This window comes from Pongo pygmaeus, chromosome 1 (genome assembly GCF_028885625.2).
Source record: "Pongo pygmaeus isolate AG05252 chromosome 1, NHGRI_mPonPyg2-v2.0_pri, whole genome shotgun sequence".
Taxonomy (NCBI): domain Eukaryota; kingdom Metazoa; phylum Chordata; class Mammalia; order Primates; family Hominidae; genus Pongo; species Pongo pygmaeus.
The window spans coordinates 9,577,513-9,600,437 of NC_072373.2; the positions used below are offsets into that span (position 1 = coordinate 9,577,513).

The window sequence follows — 22,925 nt, forward strand, 5'->3', positions numbered from 1 at the left end:
TCCCCCCAAGTCCCCAAAGTCCATTGTATCATTCTTATGCCTTTGCATCCTCATAGCTTAGCTCCTACATATGAGTGAGAACATAAGATGTTCGGTTTTCCATTCCTGAGTTACTTCACTTAGAATAATAGTCTCCAGTCTCATCCAGGTCACTGCAAATGCTGTTAATTCATTCCTTTTTATGGCTGAGTAGTATTGCATCATATAAATATACCATAGTTTCTTTATACACTCATTGATTGATGGGCATTTGGGTTGGTCCCACAATTTGGCAGTTGCAAATTGTGCTGCTACAAACGTGGGTGCAAGTATCTCTTTCATATTATGACTTCTTTTTCTCTGGATAGTTACCCACTAGTGGGATTGCTAGATCAAATGAGAGTTCTACTTGTAGTTCTTTAAGGAATCTCCACACTGTTTTCCATAGTGGTTGTACTAGTTTACATTCCCACCAGCAGTGTAGAAGTGTTCCCTCTTCACCACATCCATGCCAACATCTACTGTTTTTTGATTTTTGTATTATGGCCATTCTTGCAGGAGTAAGGTGGTATCATATTGTGGTTTTGATTTGCAGTTCCTTGATCTTAGTGATGTTGAGTATTTTTTCATATGTTTGTTGGTCATCTGTATATCTTGTATATCATGCTTACACATGTCCTCAGCCCCCTTTTTTATGGGATTGTTTGTTTGTTTTTTTCTTACTGATCTGTTTGAGTTTGTTGTAGATTCTGGATATTAGTCCTTTGTCAGATGTATAGATTACAAAGATTTTCTCCCACACTATGGATTGTCTGTTTACTCTGCTGACAAAGCTTTTTCTGTGCAAAAGCTCTTTTGTTTAATTAAGTCCCAAATATTTTTTGTTTTTATTGAATTTGCTTTTGGGTTCTTGGCAATAAAATCCTTGCCTAAGCCAATGTCTAGAAGGATTTTTCTAATGTTATCTTCTAGAACTTTTATAGTTTCAGGTATTAGATTTAAGTACTTAATCCATTTTGAGTTGATTTTTTATAAGGCAAGAGATGAGGATCCAGTTTCATTCTCCTACATGTGGCTAGCCAATTATCCCAGCAGCATTTGTTGAAAAGGGTGTCCTTTCCCCAATTTATGTTTTTCTTTGCTTTGTCAAAGATCAGTTGGCTGTAAGTGTTTGGGTTCATTTCTGGGTTCTCTATTCTGTTCCTTTGGTCTATGTGCCTATTTTTATACCAGTACGATGCTGTTTTGGTGACTATGGCCTTATAGTATAGTTTGAAATCAGGTAGTGTGATGTCTCCAGATTTGTTCTTTTTGCTTAGTATTGCTTTGGCTATGCAGGCCTTTTGTTTTGTTTCATATTATTTTTAGAATTTTTTTTCTAATTCTGTGAAGAATGATGGTGGTATTTCGATGGGGATTGTATTGAACTTGTAGACTGCTTTTGGCAGTATGGTTGCTTTCACAATATTGATTCCAGCCATCCATGAGCATTGGATGTGTTTCCATTTGTGTCATCTATGATTTCTTTCAGCAGTGTTTTGTAGTTTTCCTTGTAGAGGTCTTTCACCTCCTTGGTTAGGTATATTCCTAAGTATTTTATTTTATTTTTTGCAGCTATTGTAAAAGGGGTTGAGTTCTTGATTTGAGTCTCTGCTTGGTCGCTGTTGATGTATAGAAGAGATACTGATTTGTGTACATTAATCTTGTATTCAGAAACTTTGCCAAGTTCTTTTATCAGTTCTAGGATCTTTCTGGAGGAGTCTTTAGGGTTTTCAAGGTAAACGATCATATCATCAACAAACAGTGACAGTTTGACTTCCTCTTTACCATTTTGGATGCCCTTTATTTCTTTCTCTTGTCTGATTGCTCTGGCTAGGACTTTCAGTACTATGTTGAAGAGGAGTAGTGAGAGTGGGCATCCTTGTCTTGTTCCAGTTTTCAGAGGGAATGCTTTCAACTTTTTCCTATTCAGTATTATGTTGGCTGTGGGTTTGTCATAGATGGCTTTTATTACATTGAGGTATATCCCTTGTATGCTGATTTTGCTGAGAGTTTTAATCATAAAGGGATGCTGGATTTTGTCAAATGCTTTTTCTGCAACTATTGAGATGATCATGTGATTTTTGTTTTTAATTCTGTTTATGTGGTGTATCACATTTATTGACTTGTGTATGTTAAACCCACTTGATCATGGTGGATTATCTTTTAGATATGCTATTGGATTTGGTTAGCTAGTATTTTGTTAAGGATTTTAGCATCTACATTCGTCAAGGATATCGATCTGTAGTTTTCTTTTTTGGTTATGTCCTTTCTTGGTTTTGGTATTAGGGTGATACTGGCTTCACAGAATGAATTAGGGAGGGTTCCTTCTTTCTTTGTCTTGTGGAATAGCATCAAAAGGATTGGTACCAATTCTTCTTTGAATGTGTGGTAGAATTCTGCAGTGAATCCATCTGGTCCTGGACTTTTTTTTGTTGGTAATTTTTAAATTACCATTTCAATCTCACTGCTTGTTATTGGTCTGTTCAGAGTATCTAATTATTCCTGAATTAAGCTAGGAGGGTTGTATTTTTCCAGGAATTTGTCCATCTCCTCTAGGTTTTCTAGTTTATGTGCGTAAAGGTGTTCATAGTAGCCTTGATTGATCTTTTGTATTTCCGTAGTGTCAGTTGTAATATTTCCTGTTTCATTTCTTAACAAATTTATTTTGATTTTCTCTCTTCTTTTCTTGGTTAATCTTGATAATCGTCTATCAATTTTATTTATCTTTTCAAAGAATCAGCATTTTGTTTCACGTATCTTTTGTATTTTTCTTGTTTGCTTGTTTCAATTTCATTTAGTTCTGCTCTGATCTTGGTTATTTCCTTTCTTCTGCTGGGTTTGGGTTTGGTTTGTTCTTGTTTCTATAGTTACCTGAGGTGTGTCCTTAGAATGTCAGTTCATGCTCTGTCAGTCTTTCTGAAGTAAGCATTTAGGGTTGTGAACTTTCCTCTTAGCACCACCTTTGCTGTATCCCAGAGGTTTTGATAGGTTGTGTCATTACTGTCGTTCAGTTCAAAGAATTTTTTTTTTTTTTTTTTTTTTTTTGAGACAGAGTCTTGCTCTGTCGCCCAGGCTGGAGTGCAGTGGCGCAATCTCAGCTTACTGCAAGCTCCACCTCCTGGGTTCACACCATTCTGCCTCAGCCTCCCGAGTAGCTGGGACTACAGGCACCCACCACCACATCCAGCTAATTTTTTTTGTATGTTTTAGTAGAGACAGGGTTTCACTGTGTTAGCCAGAATGGTCTTGGTCTCCTGACCTTGTGATCTGCCCACCTCAGCCTCCCAAAGTGCTGAGATTACAGGCGTGAGCCACCGCACCCAGCCCAGTTCAAAGAATTTTTTAATTTCCACCTTGATTTTGGTTTTGACCCAATGCTCATTCAGGAGTAGGTTAATTTCCATATATTTGCATTGCTTTGAAAGTTCCTTTTGGAGTTGATTTCCAGTTTTATTCCACTGTGGTCTGAGAGAATGCTTGATATAATTTCAATTTTCTTAGATTTATTGAGGCTAGTTTTATAGCCTATCATATGGTCTATCTTTAGGAAAGTTCCATGTGCTGTTGAACAGAATGTGTATTCTGCGGTTGTTGGATAAAATGTTCTGTATATATCTGTTAAGTCCATTTGTTCCAAGCTATAGTTTAAATCCATTGTTTCTTTGTTGACTTTCTGTCTTAATGACCTGTCTAGGGCTGTCAGTGGAGTACTGAAGTCCCCCACTATTACTGTGTTGCTGTATATTTCATTTCTTAAGTCTATTAGTAATTGTTTTATAAATTTGAGAGCTCCAGTGTTAGGTGCACATATGTTTAGGATGCTGATATTTGCCTGTTGCACAAGGTCTTTTACCATTATATAATGTACCTCTTTGTCTCTTTTAGCTGCTGTTACTTTAACATTTGTTTTGTCTGAAATAAGAATAGCTACCCCTGCCTGCTTTTCATGTCCATTTGCATGAAATGCCTTTTCCACCCTTTTACTTTAAGTTTCTGCTAGTCCTTATGTGTTAGGTGAATCTCCTAAAGGCAGCAGATGGTTGGTGAGTTCTTGTCCATTCTGTGTTTCTGTATCTTTTAAGTGAAGCATTTAGGCCACTTACATTCAAGGTTAGTACTGAAATGTGATGTACTGTTGCATTCATCGTGCTTTTTGTTGTCTGTGTACTTTGTTTTTGTTGTTATTGTTGTTTGTGTTTTTTTTTTTCTTTTTAACATGTATTTTTGTTTTATAGGTTCTGTGTCATTTACGCTTTTTTTTCGGGATTTAATTACTTTATTTATTTATTTTTTTAAATTATACTTTAAGTTTCAGGGTACATGTGCACAACGTGCAGGTTTGTTACATATGTATACATGTGCCATGTTGGTGTGCTGCACCCATTAACTCATCATTTAACATTAGGTATATCTCCTAATACTATCCCTCCTCCCTCCCCCCACCCCATAACAGGCCCCGGTATGTGATGTTCCCCTTCCTGTGTCCAAGTCTTCTCATTGTTCAATTCCCACATATGAGTGAGAACATGCGGTGTTTGGTTTTTTGTCCTTGCGATAGTTTGCTGAGAATGATGGTTTCCAGCTTCATCCATGTTCCTGCAAAGGACATGAACTCATCCTTTTTTATGGCTGCATAGTATTCCATGGTGTATATGTGCCACATTTTCTTAATCCAGTCTATCATTGTTGGACATTTGGGTTGGTTCCAAGTCTTTGCTATTGTGAATAGTGCTGCAATAAACATACGTGTTGCAGAAAAGGCCTTTGACAAAATTCAACAACCCTTCATGCTAAAAACTCTCAATAAATTAGGTATTGATGGGACGTATCTCAAAATAATAAAAGCTATCTATGACAAACCCACAGCCATTTATGCTTTAAAGAGGTTCTGTTTTGATATGTTTCCGGGATTTGTTTCAAGATTTAGAGCTCCTTTTAGCAGTTCTTGTAGTGGTGGCTTGACAGTCGCAAATTGTCTCAGCACTGGTTTGTCTGAAAAGACTGTATCTTTTCTTCATATATGATGATTAGTTTTGCCGGATAGAAAATTCTTGGCTGATAATTGTTTTGTTTGAGGAGGCTGAAGATAAGGCCCCAATCCCTTCTAGCTTGTAGGGTTTCTGCTGATAAATCTGCTGTTACTCTGATAGGTTTTCCTTTATTTTCCTTTATAGGTTACCTGGTGGTTCTGTTTCACAGCTCTTAACATACTTTCCTTCATCTTAACTTTGGATAACCTGATGACAATGTGCCTAAGTGAAGATCTTTTTGCGGCTTTCTACCTCCTGATGGTCGTGGTGGTGGCACCAAGTTCAAGAAGAGCACATGGGATGAGAAACATTATTGAATCTCTCTTTAGAAAATATAATCTTTTACTGAGCCTTGAACAATCAAGTGCCAGTCAACCTTTCCAAGTTTAACTCCAACCTCCAAGCTATTTAAAACTACTTCTTGTAACCTTGCTTATCTCAACAGTCTTTTCTTTGCCTAACATACAGTAAGTGTTCAATATGTGCTTACTGAATTAATAAGGTCATAAATAGCTCCTCCCTCTGCCTGAAATATCTTTTTACACCTATTTTCAAATACTATCCCCTGTGAAAGGCCAGTTCTGACCCTCCTGTTGGAAATATTCTCCCAGGCTGAATAACATTCCTTTCTCTGTACCTCCTTAAAGGCATGAAATAGCACCGAATGATCTCCTAAATCCAGAAGCCAAACCCCTTCTAAATCATGAAATAGTCGGAAGTAACGTATCAATTTGAAGAAATTCACCCTTTATTTCTAGTAACTTACCAATATGCACTTCTACCTTTCAAAGCTGAAAGATACCAGCCTTGAATGAAATTCAATTCAAACAGTTCTCAAGCATCTTCCACATTGCTCAACACTAACAAGATTATAAAAATTAAGGTTCCTGACTGCAAGAGTCTTTAATTTACTAGGAAAGGAGGACCTACATATAAGGAAGCACACTAAATAAAAAGGAAGCATGCTAAATAAAACAGTTATAGCATACTATAAAGGAGGTGAAGATCAAACAAAGTAGGTCAGATGTATAACTGCATAGTAACTTGCAAATGCCCAGAATCTAGTACTCATTTATTAAAGTTTTATTAGCTAACTGTTCTGTAAAAGAATAAGGGAGAAACGATACATTTTAAACAAAAGTCTTAAAAATTAATTTACACACAAAAGTATATCAGGCTTTGCCAGACACCTACATTCCAGTTCATGATAGTAAGGTAATGTCCATTACAGCATTGATGAACAATTTATTAATCAGTAAGACGAGAGTTTTCTGCTAAGCTCTCAGAAAGTCTATACTTATGGTTTATATTTCCCTATTTTGCTTATTAATAAAGCAAAGTTGTGGTCTTCTGTAGATCCAACTGCCCTTTAGAATGCTTAGATTACACACACACACAAAGATGTAGGATTCATTATCCAGAAATTTAATTTTATTGAAATCAAATTTACTTTTTATGAAATAAACCATTTTTTGCAAGTTATTTTTGCAATTACTAGGTTACTTTAAAAATAAATACAGTGATCATAAAACCCAAGAGTGCACATGAGTAACACTCATATTCAATATGGTAGGTATTTTAAAACCTCTCAATCACAGACATCTTTACAAATTGAATTATTATTCACAGTAAAAACTTTCAAGATTTTGTTTTAGTTCCACCAGGAAAATGCCTTGATATGTACTTATATATGATTAACAAAAAGTTGAATAAAGCAAATATATAATTCCTAAAATTGGTACTGCTCAATATCTGTCTTTGACTGTCAGTTCCCACTACTAGGACCTCAGTGTGGCTCCATTTGCAGCTCCAGGGCTGATATTCAGTTGTCATACATGGGTCTAGCCATACCAACTGGTAAATTATTGTTAGTAAGTTATTGTTATTATTATTTTAAGGGTTTATATTGGTTAATAAATAGCTGCTGATTTGCTCAGGTTTCATAATTGTTCTCTTGCTGCCCAGGTGCCCTGGTTCATATGCTGAGACACTGTATAACTTTCCCCCTGGAGATCTAATAAGTGACATGGCAGATCCCTGCCCCCAGCCATGTCCACTCGGATTTGTTGCTGCCTGTACTGTCTTAATTGTTTTAAATAATTTTCGCATCACCCATACTCAGTTTCTCCTGCTGATCTTCTCAAAGTATTGGCAATGGCCTCATTCCTTACCAGGTTTCACCACTGTTAGTCTGCCCTGGCTTTATACTTCATTTTACCTCTCTTTTATCACCTCTGTGAAATAGAGAGGAGGCACGAAAGAAAAGAAAGCAATAAAAGTGAGTACAGATCTCTCAACCTTTTGTTATTCTTTCAAGAGAGTAACTTGCAGATAAGGAAAGGAAGACCTTGGAACAGATAGTATGATCTACTTCTACTTCATCCAAGTAACGTACTGGGGAAATAGATTGCTCATGAGCTAGCAAAAGAGTGAGAACATGAAAGAAGCACAAAGAGAGACATGAGACCAACATCCTCAGTGTGGTATGGGGCTCAGTGACCCCCCAATCTCTGGCGCTGTGCTGCCCCGTTACCCTCTGCCATTATTACTCTTCATAAAAAATTGCTTACTAATGTACTTATTGATTTACTTTTTCTTTCCAAAGCCAATTAAGCTTGAATGAATATTAATCAATCTTTTTACAGTCTCTGAAGAGCACTGAATAAAATGAAGAGTAATTTCAAAATCAGGATGTGGGGTGCCTAACCCAATTGATAAAAAGAAAGGCCATGCTAATCCTTACCATCCACCAGCAACGATCTTCCAAAAATGCTGTCCCTCTTTGGCATTCCTTAAAATAACATGTCTCTCTAAATTTACTCTCCAGAAACATAGTTCTGGTTACTATTTTCAATAGATCCTACTTGGGAATATCAATGCAACTGTATTTTCTGGGTCTGTCTAGTTAATTTACCATGCATCCAACCTAAAATACTTCTTACTATAAGCATAAGAGGTCTAGTTTAGCGTCTGTGTATGCATATACACATAGGAGGACTGGCTGGGAAAGTGAGATTTCCAAAGGCAATTGTTGAGGTAGGGAAATGCATTTGGTAGCAGCTCTCCTCTGCAGAGAACATCATAGATGCAACCAAACAGGACCCTGACTGCAGAAAGTTAAAAACAACAAAATTCTTTTTAAAAACCTTCAGACTATACACATATGGTATACACATTAAACTTGTATAAAGTTACGTTCAAAATATATCATCCATGTTGGAGAAGTACAAGATATCAGTACAAGAAATTGCCTAAGATTAGTTCCTGGTATAATCTGGAGATGAATGAGACAAAGGTTGTCATTGGAGATACAACCGCATAATATATATAATTATACACACACACACACACACACACACTAGAATTACTAGCACACACTAGATATTTCCTGTATAAATAGGTAGATGATAGATATTATATCAGTTATTGTACAATTATCTTCTTCAGTCTTTAAAATAATCTGCAAGATAGATATTATATATATTTAACAAATGAGGAAACTTGGGATTACAGAGATTAAATAAACTCATAAAACTGGCAAGTATAGGAGTGGAATTTTACAGAGGCGATTGGTTTAGCCTCTCCAAATCTTGATTTTTTGCATGTAAAATGGGGTTCATAATATCCATCCAATGGCCAGTTCCTGCCAGACTATACTCAGATAATACCATTATGCCATTTTCATCTGGTTTGCCCCCTCAGTCATTTCTGCATCAATATGTTCAAGAAAAAAAAATAAATAGAGAGACATCAGCCAATAAGGAGTGGTAAAAGTATTATTTTAGATAAAACCAATGAAAGAGACTGACTGTCCTCAGGTTTCAACATAGCACAGACTTAAGCTTTAGATACCAGGAACAGAGAAGTTGCTACCGAATTCCTGGTCCCTCTGGCCTCCCAATGATAGTAGGTATGCTTTCTACCCCTTTGCCCTTGTAATTCTAGTTACTTTATAGGCTGCTAAAAGTAGGGAGAAGGAAATACAAAATGAATTCTAGAAGAGAGTATGCTTGCCTTTGAATAGAAGAAAGAAAATCAAGATGGGTGTGCAGGAATGAACAATAACAGTAATAATAACTAATATATATTGAGTGCTTACTAAACGCTGGGAACTTTATAGGGATTTGATGATTTCTTCCTCACAATAGCAATTGTTATTACCATCCCCATTCTATAACGGGAAAGCAAAGCTGACTGTTTAAGTAACTAGGGTGAGATCTCACAGCTGGTGAGGAGCAGGACCCTGTTCAAAGAGAGGAAGGCTGGCTCTCAAATGTGAACTACCTGTGCTTAAGCCACACCTGATCTCCATTCCACTGTAACCTCAGAGAGCATAAATCCCACTGCAGTATAGGTCAGGAGAAGTAAACATAAGCATTTTAGGGCTTGAACTGAGAGAGTGGCTCAAAGAAGGGGTAGCTGAATTTGCACTTGAAGGAGTGGAGGGAAGGACTGTAGGCTAAAAGGAAAGCTAATTAGAGGGAAGATAGATAAAGCAAGAGGTCCACATGCCAGCCTGCTCTTTTGACATTGGCTTTTTGCCTAACAGTTGGTGCTTTAATGTGGGGAATACCCAAACGCCTACATGGATTTCAATGACCTCAATTCTAAGGATGTTGGTGTGACCCTCCTTTTTGTGGGTTTCACAACTGATGGAAACAATTATAATATTTGAAGCAACCAAACACTTGAACCCTGTACCCAATATGTGAATTTTGAAAAGTTGTAAGCATAGAGTTCAAGAATTTCATTTTCCATTGGAATAAAAACTGGGATATGAGGAAGGGACTTAGTACAGTCAGAAATGTACAATGGAGTGCTGAAAAATGTTAAAGAATTCTTCAATACAAGGATGACTGGAAAGGAAGACCCAAAGGAACCAGGTCAAATATATCATTTTTTTCTTATGGAAGAATGATTCTCCAGAGGGAGAAAGAGATGAAGTATATACACCATGGAATACTATGCAGCCATAAAAAGGAATGAGGTCATGTCCTTTTCAGGAACATGGATGAAGCTGGAAACCATTATCCTCAGCAAACTAATGCAGGAACAGAAAACCAAACACTACACGTTCTCACTTACAAGTGGGAGCTGAACAATGAGAACACATGGACACAGGGAGGAGAACATCACACACTGGAGCCTATCGGGGAAGGCTGGGTTGGGGAGAGCATTAGGGAAAAGAACTAATGCATGCTGGGCTTAATACCTAGATGATGGGTTGATAGGTGCAGCAAACCACCAGGGCATATATTCAACTATGCAATAGACCTGCACATCTTGCACATGTATTCTGGAATATAAAAAATAAATAAAAAATAAAAGCAAGCCATGTGTAAAAAAAAAAAAAAGTCTGAACTATATACACATTTTTGCTAAGTTGTTTAGGTTTAGGTGTTTTTTATGTATGTATCTTCACACATATATTCAATATTAAGTTGTCTACTGAAGTGCACATAGTGCAGATTTGAGGTAGGAGATCAGTAGGACTTGTTTTTTGGTCACAACCCTGCTGACCAAAACAGGATTTGGTCCCTAGGCAATGAAGTGAAGAAATCAAATTGGCAGGAACCAGCAGAGGGCAATGAAAGCCATCTCTAGCTGCTCTCATTGCTCTTTAGCATAAAACATTCCCACTAGCATCATGACAGTTTACAAATGCCATAGCAACAACCAGGAAGTTATCACCCCATTCCACAGCCATGACCCAGAAGTTGCCGCTTCTTTCCTAGAAAGTTCTAAATAATGCATCCCTCAATTTGAATTAACCTGCCTTTGAATTTACATGTAATTAAAAGTGAATATAAGTAAGTATAAATACAGTTGCCAAGAGCCCATACATTACCAAATCTGGGCACATTGCCTGTGAGTTAGCCCTGCTCTGCAAGGAGTAGTAATGTTCAATAAAAGATTGCTGTCTCATATTACTGGCTCACCCTTGAATTCTTTCCTGGTGAATTCTTTCCTGTGTAAAGCCAAGAACCCTCCTGGGCTAAGCCCCAATTTTGAGACCTGCCTTTCCTGCATCAGGTTCAACTGGGCAGAAGTGTAGTTTTATCATTTGTATATAGTTTGTATTTAAGAACTATTGGGCATTAATAAAAAGCAGTGCTTTGACAAGCTGCCTTCAACTGAGCATCAATAATGCCTAGGGTCTGAATTCTCATTCTTCCTTATATGTAGTTCCAAGTAGGGGATTTTAATTTTCTGCTCAGTCAGAGCTTGCTAATTAAATACAAAACTCTTGCTTTATCAGCCTTACTGCTTTTGAGATTCCTATTGTGTGCTTGGCAGCCTATGCAATATGTTTTAATACTATTATTTTTAAAAAGTTTTCAAGAAACAATACAAATAAATGTTCATCTCATAAATATGCGATAAGAACATCTTCCCACAGATTAATTTAGCAAAAATATTTTTAGTAAAGGATGTATAATTTTTCAGAAAAATTCATCTGATAGAGTTTTGATAAAAAGTGGCAACCTGCCAAGTGAAGCCTGGTCTATTGTGTCTAGTTTACCAACAAAACACACAGTTCTTCTAATAGGAGCCTAGGATCTTCTAGATAGATCCTGGAGACCTGCCTGAGAACAGTTATTGGTCAACCTGTGTGAATCTACATGAAAGGTACTAATGTATCAGCAATGAATAACTTCACCAATTGTATATTTCTAGTATTTAATTATATTAAAAGAAACAATTCCTCAGAGTGTTTTGCTTTTAATATTAGTTTTTTCCTTGCAAAAATCTTTCCCTTACTGGAAAAATACTAAATCTGTGGCCTAACTTCAGTTCAGCTACAGTCTTAAGCTGTGCAAGTTTACTGATGTTTTTGAATCTCAGTTACTTCACCTGTAAATGGAGGAACTTGCAGTGCTAAGCTGTCAGGATTATTACATTTCTTAAGCAGTATAATATTGAAGTTTTAGTCTTCTCAGATGAATTTTGGACAAATGAAGAGTAAGACAAAAGAATCAGCCTATGAAAGCCTTGATCACCCTGAGTACTGATGAAAATTGGCCTGGAGAATGGGTAGATGGAGATCAATTTCACTTACCTTGTTGCAGGCAGCAATGGACTGGGTAGGTTCCCTCTTCCAGGGCAATGCTTTACACCTAAGTTCAGAGCCTTGCCCAAAGCAGCAAAGTCCTTCTTTCTGCAGACAGAGAAAAAAGACGGTCCCTCAGCAGAGCATGCAAGGTTATTCTGCTCAGATTTCTTATCAGCTGAGTTCGTCCTCAGCTGCGTGTGTGGGAAGAGTGAGAGAGTACAGTAAGGCCAGGAATGTTGGGGTAAAAGTGTCTCCCAGGAAATCAGGAATAGGGAAAAAGCATTTTCCTCTGTTTCCTGCCATATCCACTAGGAGGAAGGAGGACCAGTGTTTAGATCAGTGGGTAAATCCTATTTAGATAAAGCACACTTTTGCATGGAAGCTAAAATGTTTCCTTTGCCATGAAGGCTCTCTGTGAGCAATGAAGCATAGGTATAACAAAGATACTTCAAAGGTACCAGAGGTTGAGTTTAATATCTTACAAAATCTACCTACTATGGGAAGAAAGGGGTCATAACAGAGAATGTGGGAAAAGTTTTCAAAGGAGAAGAGCAAGAAGTTCATGAGGAAAGACAGAGCTCTCTAGGTAGGTAGGTAGGTATCTGCTGACTTTTTGGAAGTAAAAAGCAATATTGCTGGATGGCTAGAAACATATACTTAGCCAGGGCTCAAGTTTTTGTTCTGTACTTACAAGCTATGTGTGTGTGCTTCCACAAGTTATTTGACATCTTAATATCTTTGAGAGTCAGTTTCCCCATGGCCAAAATGGATCATTACACATTTTACCTCATACAGCCAAATTGTGAATTAAATAAATTAATACACATCATACCTTGGGATTAGTGTCTGGCCCACAGTAGTGTGTGAGTGTTAACTAATATTTGGTGTTGTACTTGCTTCACAATAACTACTCTGAGCTCCCCTGCACGTGGCTTTCAAAACAACCCAGAAGGGTTCAGAAGGCAAAGAGTAAGACTGAGTTTAAAAAGCAATAGAAACAGCACTGTTGATTGGAATGTACATTATTATAGCCATTGCGAAAAACAGCATGGAGTTTTCTCAAATAAAACTAAAAATAGAACTACCATATGATCCAGCAATCCCACTATGGGCTACATATCCAGAGGAAATGAAGTCAGTATGTCCAAGAGACATCTGCCTTCCTATGCTTATTGTGGCACTATTCACAATAGCCAAGATATAGAATCAACGTAATTGTCTAACAGTGCGTGAAGGGCTACAGAAAATGTGGTATATATAATGGAATACTATCTAGCCATGAAAAGGAATAAAATTCTGTCATTCATGGCAACATGGAGCTTGGAGAAGATTCTGTTAAGTAAAGTAAGCCAAGCACAGAGACATAAACACCACATGCTGTCATTCATATGTGGGAGCTAATAAAGTTAATCTCTTAGACCTACAGAACAGAACAGTGGTTACTGAAGGCTGGGAGGGGTAGTGGGTGGGAAGATAGCCAGAGGTTGGTTAATAGATATAAAAGTGCAGCTAGATAGGAAGAATAAGTTCTAGTGTTCTACAGCACTATAGGGTGACTATAATAAAACAATTTATTGTATATTTTTACATAGCTAGAAGAGCAGATCTGGAATGTTCTCAACACAAAGACATGATAATGTCTGATGTGATGGAAATGCTAATGTGGACGGATGGATGTGGGCATTACACATTGTATAAATGTACGGAAATATCACACTGTATCCCATTAATATGTATAATTATGATGTGTGAATTAAAAACAATAATAATGGGTCAGGAGCCACAGCTCATGCCTGTAATTCCAGCACCTTGGGAGGCCAAGGGGAGAAATCACTTGAGCCCAGGAGTTTGAGACCAGCCTGGGCAACATGGCAAAACCCCATGTCTACAAAAAATATAATAATTAGCCCAGAATGGTGGTGCACATCTGTAGTCCCAGCTACTTGGGAGGCTGAAGTGGAAGTCAGCCCCGGAAGAATGAGGCTGCAGCGAGCTGTGATGGCACCACTGCCCTCCAGCCTAGGTGACAGAGTGAGACCCTGTCTCAAATAAATATAAAATAAATAAATAATAAATACAAAATTAGCTGAGCTTGGTGACACATGCCTGGGGTCCCAGCTACCCAGGTAGCTGAGGCCAAAGGATTGCTTGAGGCCAGTAGTTCCAGACTGCAATGAGCTATGATTGCGCTTCTGACTGGGAGACAGAGTAAGACCCCATCTCAAAAAATAAATAGTAATAATAATATAATACTAATAAAAGAAACAGAACGTATTCAATTCAAGAGATATTTACTAATCATTAGGTCTTGTGCTTGATACTGCAAGTGTTCACAGTCCTTATTTCTGAGAAGCTTCTACTTCTAATAGAGACAGACCAGTGAACAGACCATTACAGAGAAGGAGGATCCCAAGGTCTCTTCCACTGAGACTTGACCTTTGTTTGCTCCTTTCACTTATTTCATAAATAAATTTAGAAACATTGTAATATGACTAGATCTTTCAGCCAAAGAGCACTCTTCAGCAGTGCTTAACATATACACAACTGCCACATGTACATAAGACATTCATTTACTCCTGAGGTCATACAAATGAAAACCAGAACTGCCAACTTTGAAGTCACAATCAATCAGGAATTGATGAAGCAGCAAAAGAAATACTACTTTTAGCTAACATTATCGAGCACTTACTATGTACTCATACTAAATAGTATGCAACATTTGTCTATGTCCTTAAGCCTCCAAACTACCCTACGATACAATTATTTTCATATTTGCAGAGAGACTAGATAACTTGCTGAAGTTCCCACAGTGAGTAGGGGAAGAGCCAGGACCTGAATCCAGGTAGTCTATTGTTAACATCTGCTCTCTTTAGCACTACCCTCTACTGCATAGGAAGAGGTCAGAACAGATTATTTTTTCCTCCTTCTTCCCATGAGAACTGTCCATATACCTGTCCAGAAACAAAGCCAGAGCAATCCACCATGACTTATCAACAAAACATTTCCATAAGTTCTGGATACATGCATCAGAACATGAATATATCGTACACTAGTTCCTCGAATTTAAGAAAATGGAATAAAGTAAATGGCCTAATTGCAAGTTATTTTTGGTAATAATGGCCATATATGTCCCCAAGATATTCTTAAAGCCCCCCGAAATAGCAAAAAACATAAAGTATCACTAACTAATCATCTATGACTGATATAAATAGATGATCAGCTCACTGAAGGCAAAAGCTATCCTGTTCCTCTACCTAACTCATGCCTTCCACAAGATAGGTATTGAAACCTTGTTGAAAATGTGTAAAGGGTTAGATGACATTCATTACAGCTATGTAAGTGATACCAAGAATGAGAAATGAAGATGTTCCTAACTGATCCCCCAATTTTTTTTTTTTTGAGACAGAGTCTCGCTCTGTCGCCCAGGCTGGAGTGCAATGGCGCGATCTCAGCTCACCTCCGCCTCCCAGGTTCAAGCGATTCTCCTGCCTCAGCCTCCTGAGTAGCTGGGATTACAGGCACGTGTCTCCACGCCCGGCTAATTTTTATATTTTTAGTAGAGACAGGTTTTCACTATGTTGGTCAGGCTGGTCTCGAACTCCTGACCTCATGATCTGCCTGCCTTGGCCTCCCAAACTGCTGGGATTACAGGCGTGAGCCACCGCACCTGGCCCCCAAATTTTTTCTTACACAAAAAGAAAGACTTGCAATTTTTATCCTGCCTTTCTCTAGCTGCAGAAGATCGAGAAGTTTGAAAATCCTTATTTGTAACCAGATTTTTATTGCAAAAGTAGCATATAAATATAGCTGAAAATATATAGACAGGTATAAATTTCAAACCTTCCCAAACTTTCTCCTAACCTATTTTCTAGAAGTAACTACTGACATTAGTTTCTTAACAATTCTTATGGAATTTTATGCATACAAAATGCCTAACAATTTATACAGGGGAAATTGTAAATTAAGTACAGTATATGCTGTACTTTCTTCCCTTTACATTGTGAAGGTTGTCTTATACCTGTATCAACATCTACAAAACCATCTAATTCCTTTTTTTTTTTTGAGAAGGAGTCTCGCTCTGTCACCCAGACTGGAGTGCAGTGGCGCGATATCGGCTCACTGCAAGCTCTGCTTCCCAGGTTCACACCAATCTCCTGCCTCAGCCTCTCAAGTAGCTGGGACTACAGGCACCACACCCAGCTAATTTTTTGTATTTTTAGTAGAGACGGGGTTTCACTTTGTTAGCCAGGATGGTCTCGATTTCCTGACCTGATGATCTGCCCGCCTCGGCTTCTCAAAGTGCTGGGATTACAGGCCTGAGCCACCCATGCCTGGCCCATCTAATTCCTTTTTAATTGCTTTAATTCCACAATAGAGATTTACTATAATTCAGTTGGTCCTCTATTAATGAACATTCTGGTTGTGTTCACTGTAATAATACCTTCTGTACTTCTGCTAATACATAAGTAGGAAATCATTCCAGGAGGGGAATTTGACTTTTAGGAGGAGTTAAAGGTTATGTACATTTCATAAATACTTTTAAGCATGTATGTATGTTGGTAACAAGCATCTTGCATGTTAGTATGTTGGCAGGTAATTAGCCAAATGCCTACCCATGAGTTTGCACCAATTTACACTCTCACAAAGAGACTATGAGAGGACCCATTTACCAACACCCTTAGTATACTGGGCATTAACAAACTTGTTGATCTTTGCAAATCAGTGTGTCTTATTTTAATATTCATGTCTTTATTGAGTCATGCGGTTGAGTTTTACATGATTATTGACTATTCCTTTAAATGTGAACTGTTTATTGCCTAATTTTCTATTGGGTAGTTTGTATTTATCTCTCTTTGAAGGACATTTTTCCTTTTTCCGTCTTTGTGTTTTTTTTTTGTTTTTTTTTTTGGCAAATATTATCCAAGCATATTTTTGTCATTTGACTTTGTATTTTTAGTAGCACAGCTTTTTTTCTATAAAAAGCAATACAATTTTTCCCTTATACATGAAGATTTATACATTTGATATGATTGAAAAAAATCATACTATCTTGGATTCATTTTCTTATTATCCTTGTAAGCACTTCAACATTTTATTGTTATCTTGATTGGAATTGCAATGTAGTCATAAAGAATTGACATTTTCACAATACCAAATCTCCCTATCTAAAAACTTGCCATTGTATTGCCAAAGATTCAGCTTTTTTTTTTAATCTCAAAGTGAAGTCTGAAGTGTTTGGTTTTTTTACATGTTTCTGACTGAACTTATTGCTAGGTATTCTATACATTTTGTTCCTACTGTACATGGAGGCTTTTCTCCCAAAATCTAAGTGTTAATTTCCTGTGTACCTTAAAACTACTAAATTCTGAACAATTTTTTAAAGTAGACCATGTACTAAATTCTACTCTGTTTTTCACTTATTTTCAAGGGGTTTTCTGCTTTACTAAAGACTATATTACCTGAAAATAATGATATAATATTATACTGAATTTGAAAAACGAATAATATTTTTATTAGGGGTTTCAATGTACCTATCATGCACAAAAATCCTAAAAATAGCTTTGGCTTGTCTTACTTTAATGTCTTAAACAAGGGACTTTTCCTCCATCTATTTGAATCTACTGACTGAACAAAATTCTACCTATTTTGGCTATGCTTTTCTATATCAAGTTTCATATGCAAGTGGAAGAAAGAATAGCACAAATATAACAAGAATTTAATCTGTTCTGCATCAGCTTTTATTGCTTCTCTCAATAAGTTCTATCTAGAAATTGGAATTGCAATAAATGTCAAAATCTAGGAAATTTAGTGACATAGAGCAAATGGTTCTTCATATTTTCATTCAATAAATATTACTGAATGCAAGGATATAAAGATGAACAACATTTGGCCCCGTCCAGGAAATTGTCACCTTTAAGAAGGTAACCTTTCCATTACTGTATGCAGCAGTAGAGGGCAGTGCCACAGGTAATCAGAAACAAAGTTTCTGGTGATGGTGATGAGGAAGCATCAGAGAGCAGAAAGTTCAGGAACACAGAGGTAGGGGAAGATATTCTAAATCAAGGGTTGGTAAACTACAGCTTATGAGCCACCTGTTTTGTAAATAAAGTTTCATTGGAACACAATCACACTATTTCATTTACCTGGTTTGGCTACTTTCACAATACAACCACAGAGGTGAGTAGTTGCAAGGAGGTCATATGGCCTGCAGAACCTAAAATATTTACTATTTGGTTCTTCAAATAAAGTTTGCCAATTCTGTTTCTAAATTGTGTCGTGATCAAGTTCCCACAGACAGAAAAGAACTCAACATTTTCTATTGTTCTTTTATGTATGGGCAGGGATCAGGGGATGATGGCTGAAAGTAAAAGGGACTGACACTGGATGGGGTTTGTGGCGGTAAAGTTGAGAGCTAAGAAAAAATGATCCCCTTGTCCCCAGAAGGCACTATGATAAATGAAGACTGAAGCAAAGGACAGACCACAGCCAGAGTAAATCCTTGAACACTAGGCTAAACAGTTTAGGTTGCATCTGATAGCAAGAGAGATTTATAGATATTGCTAGAGGGCATAATCAATATAGAAACTGAGAATGACAAACCTGATGTTCAAGCATTTGGAAAGAGAAACAGCAGGATGGGAACCCGTGTGTGGGGACGTTGCTTACAGTTTTGTTTCCCAAGCACTCTGTAAGGTGTCCAGCCTACAGTGAGCACACCAAATTTCTCTCCTGCAATGAATAAAAACAGCAGAGCTATTGCATTAGTTCAGGAGTAAGTTAATGAGAGTACCCCTAGGTAAGTGCTTGGTGGAGACAGAAAGGGAAAACTAATTTTGAGACAATTATAAAGAAACAATCAGACCGTACCTACCAATACTAAATAATTTGAAAATAACATTACAAGGAGTATGGTAGACCACTGACTGACAGGAAACATTAGGTGGAAGAACAATCTTCTAGTGTTGACAGAGTACTCCGTTTAGCATTGCTGAGGTCAAGTTCTAGGAGAGATCAAAAGGGCTCACTGAAAATTTACATCACGCAGTGGCAAATACAGAGCTAGAGAGGGTTCAAGGCAAAAATCTAAGTAAGGAAACCTCACAGGTAACATAACATGTTTTGGGGAGGCAATCTTTAAGATCAAGAGATTTCAAGTGAAAACCTTTTGCCTCTTTTCTCTTAAAATAATAGGGAGCCAGGTGTGATGGCTCATGCCTGTAATCCCACCACTTTGAAAGGCCAAGGAGGAACGCTTAAGGCCCGGAGTTCAAGACTAGCCTGGGCAATATAGCGAGACCCTCATCTCTACAAACATTTACAAAATTAGCCAGGTGGTGGTATGTACCTGTGGCCCCAGCTACTTGGGAGGATTGCTTGAGCCCAGAAAGTTGAGGCTGCAGTGAGTCATGATCGCACCACTGTACTCCAACCTGGGTAACAGAGAAAGACCCTGTCTCAATAATAATAATAATGAGATTGTGCCAATATTGTACCCTGTTCATGTGTGATGCTGACAATCGTGAGCTGAGTAGGGTCTCCCCTTTGGGATGGCTGGATTCCCAGTGTGCCACAGCCCCCACCGTCCCCTGATGCCTTCCCAACACTGAAGCCAAGTGTCATTTGCAGTTTATCATTGAGCTGGAATTTACATTTTTCCTTAGTAGAGAAATAGTTTCTGTTCCCTCACGAAGATCATAATAAATAAGAGAAATGTTCAGCAAAAATCAACTTAACTTCAAGATCTCCATAAATATAGGGATATCCTGTCTTCCTCCATCCAACAAATTTAGACTGGTGAAAGTATAGGCTTATAAAAATGTATGAACTGGAGTTTACTTATAATATTTCCTGTTACATGAGAAAGTTTTATGTTATAGAAGCCTTTGTTATAAGATCCCTTTCAACTTTCCCCTTGCTTCCTCAGAGCACAGCTGCCCAAGGACAGAAGATGTACATGGTGTGTACTCTGTGCCACTGGCTCTGACATATGTCAATGTGGGCTGGGAGTGCCCCTACACAACACCCACCACTGTCTTGTTCCCACGTTTCACTTTATTTTTCAAAAATAATTTTTAGAGACAGGATTTGCTCTGTTGCCCAGACTGGAGTGCAGTGGTGCCATCATACCTCACTGCAGCCTGAAACTCCAGGGCTCAAGTGATTCTCCCACCTTAACCTCGTGAGTAGCTGGGACAACAGTCACACACCACCACACCTAGCTGTTTCTTCCATTCTAATAACAGTGTTCTACACTGTTGGAGTTATATCCTGGTGATGTGGTTTGGATATTTTTCCCTCCAAATCTCATGTTCCAATGTAATTTCCAAGGTTGGAGGTGTGGCCTGGTGGGAGGTACTTTATCATGGGGGCAGTTCCCTCATGAATGGCTTATCACCATCCCCTTGGTGATGAGTGAATTCTCATTCAGTTAGTTCATGGGATACCTGGTTGTTTAAAAGAGTATGGCACCTCCTCTCTCTCTTGATCCTGCTCTCACCAAGTGATATGCCTGCTCTTGCTTCACCTTTCATCATGACTGTGAGCTTTCTCAGGCCCTCGCCAGAAGCTGAGCAGACGGTGGTGCCATGCTTGTACAGTCCGCAGAACCGTGAATGATTAAACCTCTTTTCTTTATAAATTACTCAGTCTCAGGTATTCCTTTATAGCAACACAAGAAAGAACGAATACACCCAGAAACATTTTAAAATAAAGATCTTTTGGAGATCTTGAAGAAAAATTTCAAAGCTGAAAAGACTACACACTTACTTCGTTAATAGCATTATGTTTTTCAACAAAGTCCATTGTGGTTAAATTACTGTTTTCCTTCCTGTACAAAATAAGCTTCCAAGAGAAAGGTAGCCAAATTCATAACTGTGCTAGAAGGAGACAACAATATCCTAGTTGTGTATAATCCACACTTGCTGCAATACCAAATTATCATCTTAGCCTATTTAAGGATACTCAGAAAGAGGAGCGGTTTGCCAACAACCTGGTTAAGTAGATGGGGAAGAGTCATAATTTGTCTCTACTTTATTAACACCACTTTCTGTTTACTTAGACTCTGTCTCTGAGGTGCTCAAATAATTTTTCAGACAGTATCCTATTAAACTCTAGCTACGTAGGTGGCAGCATTTCAGATTAAATTATCTCTCAGTCACTTCCTCATTAAAAAAGAAAAAAAGATGTCAAGCATATGACAAAGCATCTTGTCAAAATGATTTCACAGTTGAAAAAGCCTTGCAGAAGAAGGGCAAACTACTTCTAGTTGCTCCTGTAAACCCACTCTTTGGAGGGACAACCATTTTAGGCTCCTTGAGCTCAGTCTTATAGGGAAGTCCAATAGTGAACAGCCTCTTCCAGGACTGTACACAGGAAATGAAGAACCAAAACTGGGAATCCAAGAACAGCATGATTTGCTAATTTCACATAAGCTACAGAAGAGCTGTTTGGAATTCCAATGAGAGCTCTGACAATGAGAGCTTCTTAACAGTCTTCTACTGGGACAACATTTCTGAACCTCATCTTAGTAAATCATTAATATCTTCCTGTACAATGAAGGTTAGAATAATTAGAATGTAGAAAATGTAGAAAGAATGTGAAGTAATTTTTTCAAACACTTTATCAAGTCTGTTAATTAGGCTATTTTAAACTAGTGTCCTCAAATTATCCCTTTTCCTCTTCATATTTATTTCAGATGGTGATGAACCCAAATCAAAAAGCAACTCTAAAGAGATCCATTTGATTCAAATAGTGTCTTTTACAAACTCGATTGTGAAATCAGAAGCGAATAGCACAGTGGCTTTCCAGCGCAAGAAGAGAGAGAGCAAAATGCTTTAGAAGTATAAGAATACAGTAAAATGTTAAAGGCATATCAAAATTTCCGAGGCATTTAGTTTCATGTAAACAAAGATGAAATACCATAAATTCTTATCATATTATTCATTCAATCATTTGACAAATATTTTCTGACAGTCTACTAATTTCCAGCCACTAAGCTAGGTACTGGCTATAATGGATAAATATGAAAGATATGATACAAAACCATATGAAATTTACAGTCTAAGAAAGAACATAGACAAACCAGCCATTGCAATTCAGTGTAATAAGAGAATTCTACAGTTGAGAGCTAGGTAGGAGTAACCTAGGTATGGGAAGTCAGAGAAGGCTCCCTGGAGGAAGTGGTATATTAATAATCTGAGATACTATGAGTGACTGGGGGTTAGGCAGGTGAACTGACAGTGAGGAGAAGAGTAGGGATGTGACAGGTATTCTAGGCATTAAGGTTATCTTGTTTTTGCTGATGAAAGAAACCATAGCTCAACCAGAATATTTGGCTTGGAAAGAGTAGAAGCTTGAAAACTCTTTTGGCTTCCAGTCTTGTGGGTGCTTTTCTCCCCTAAAGAGCCACAGTCCCATCACAGTTGCATGTCCATGTGGACAGAAGTTTCAAAAAAAAGTCATGCAGAAAAGAGACATGATATATTCAACAGTAGTGTGTGAAAATGCTTGTTCTATGAGTAAGCAGAGTGGCTCATAAAAGCATGTGGGTGTCTCTGGGCTGTTACTGTCAAACCCAAGGTAGGGGCAGAAGTGCCAGCAGGGGAGAGAAAGGAAAAAACTAAGAAGTTGAGCAAGAACATAGGTGAGGTGTCTGGGAGAATATAAAAGAAGAGAAAATGAAAAAAAAAAGCCTTTGTAATGGAAAAAAGAATCGTCTTCGAAACATGCTTCCAAAAAAATAAAAATAAAAAAGAAGAACTTCTTGCTGGATTAATCTTCCTAAAGCTATGAAGCTATGTTAAGTTTGCAGTTCACCTCGT

At 37.8% G+C, this 22,925-nt stretch overlaps 1 protein-coding gene across 3 annotated transcripts in view; it reads right to left on the reverse strand.

Annotated features, from left to right (window-relative positions):
- The window catches only part of CHRM3 (cholinergic receptor muscarinic 3), a 521,859-nt gene that overhangs the window by 402,991 nt on the left and 95,943 nt on the right, over positions 1-22,925 (reverse strand). For all 3 annotated transcript variants that reach the window (XR_010127531.1, XM_063670731.1, XM_063670724.1), the window contains exon 2: positions 12,112-12,210. The gene's annotated coding sequence lies outside the window, so the exon portion shown is untranslated. The remainder of the gene's footprint in view (positions 1-12,111; positions 12,211-22,925) is intronic.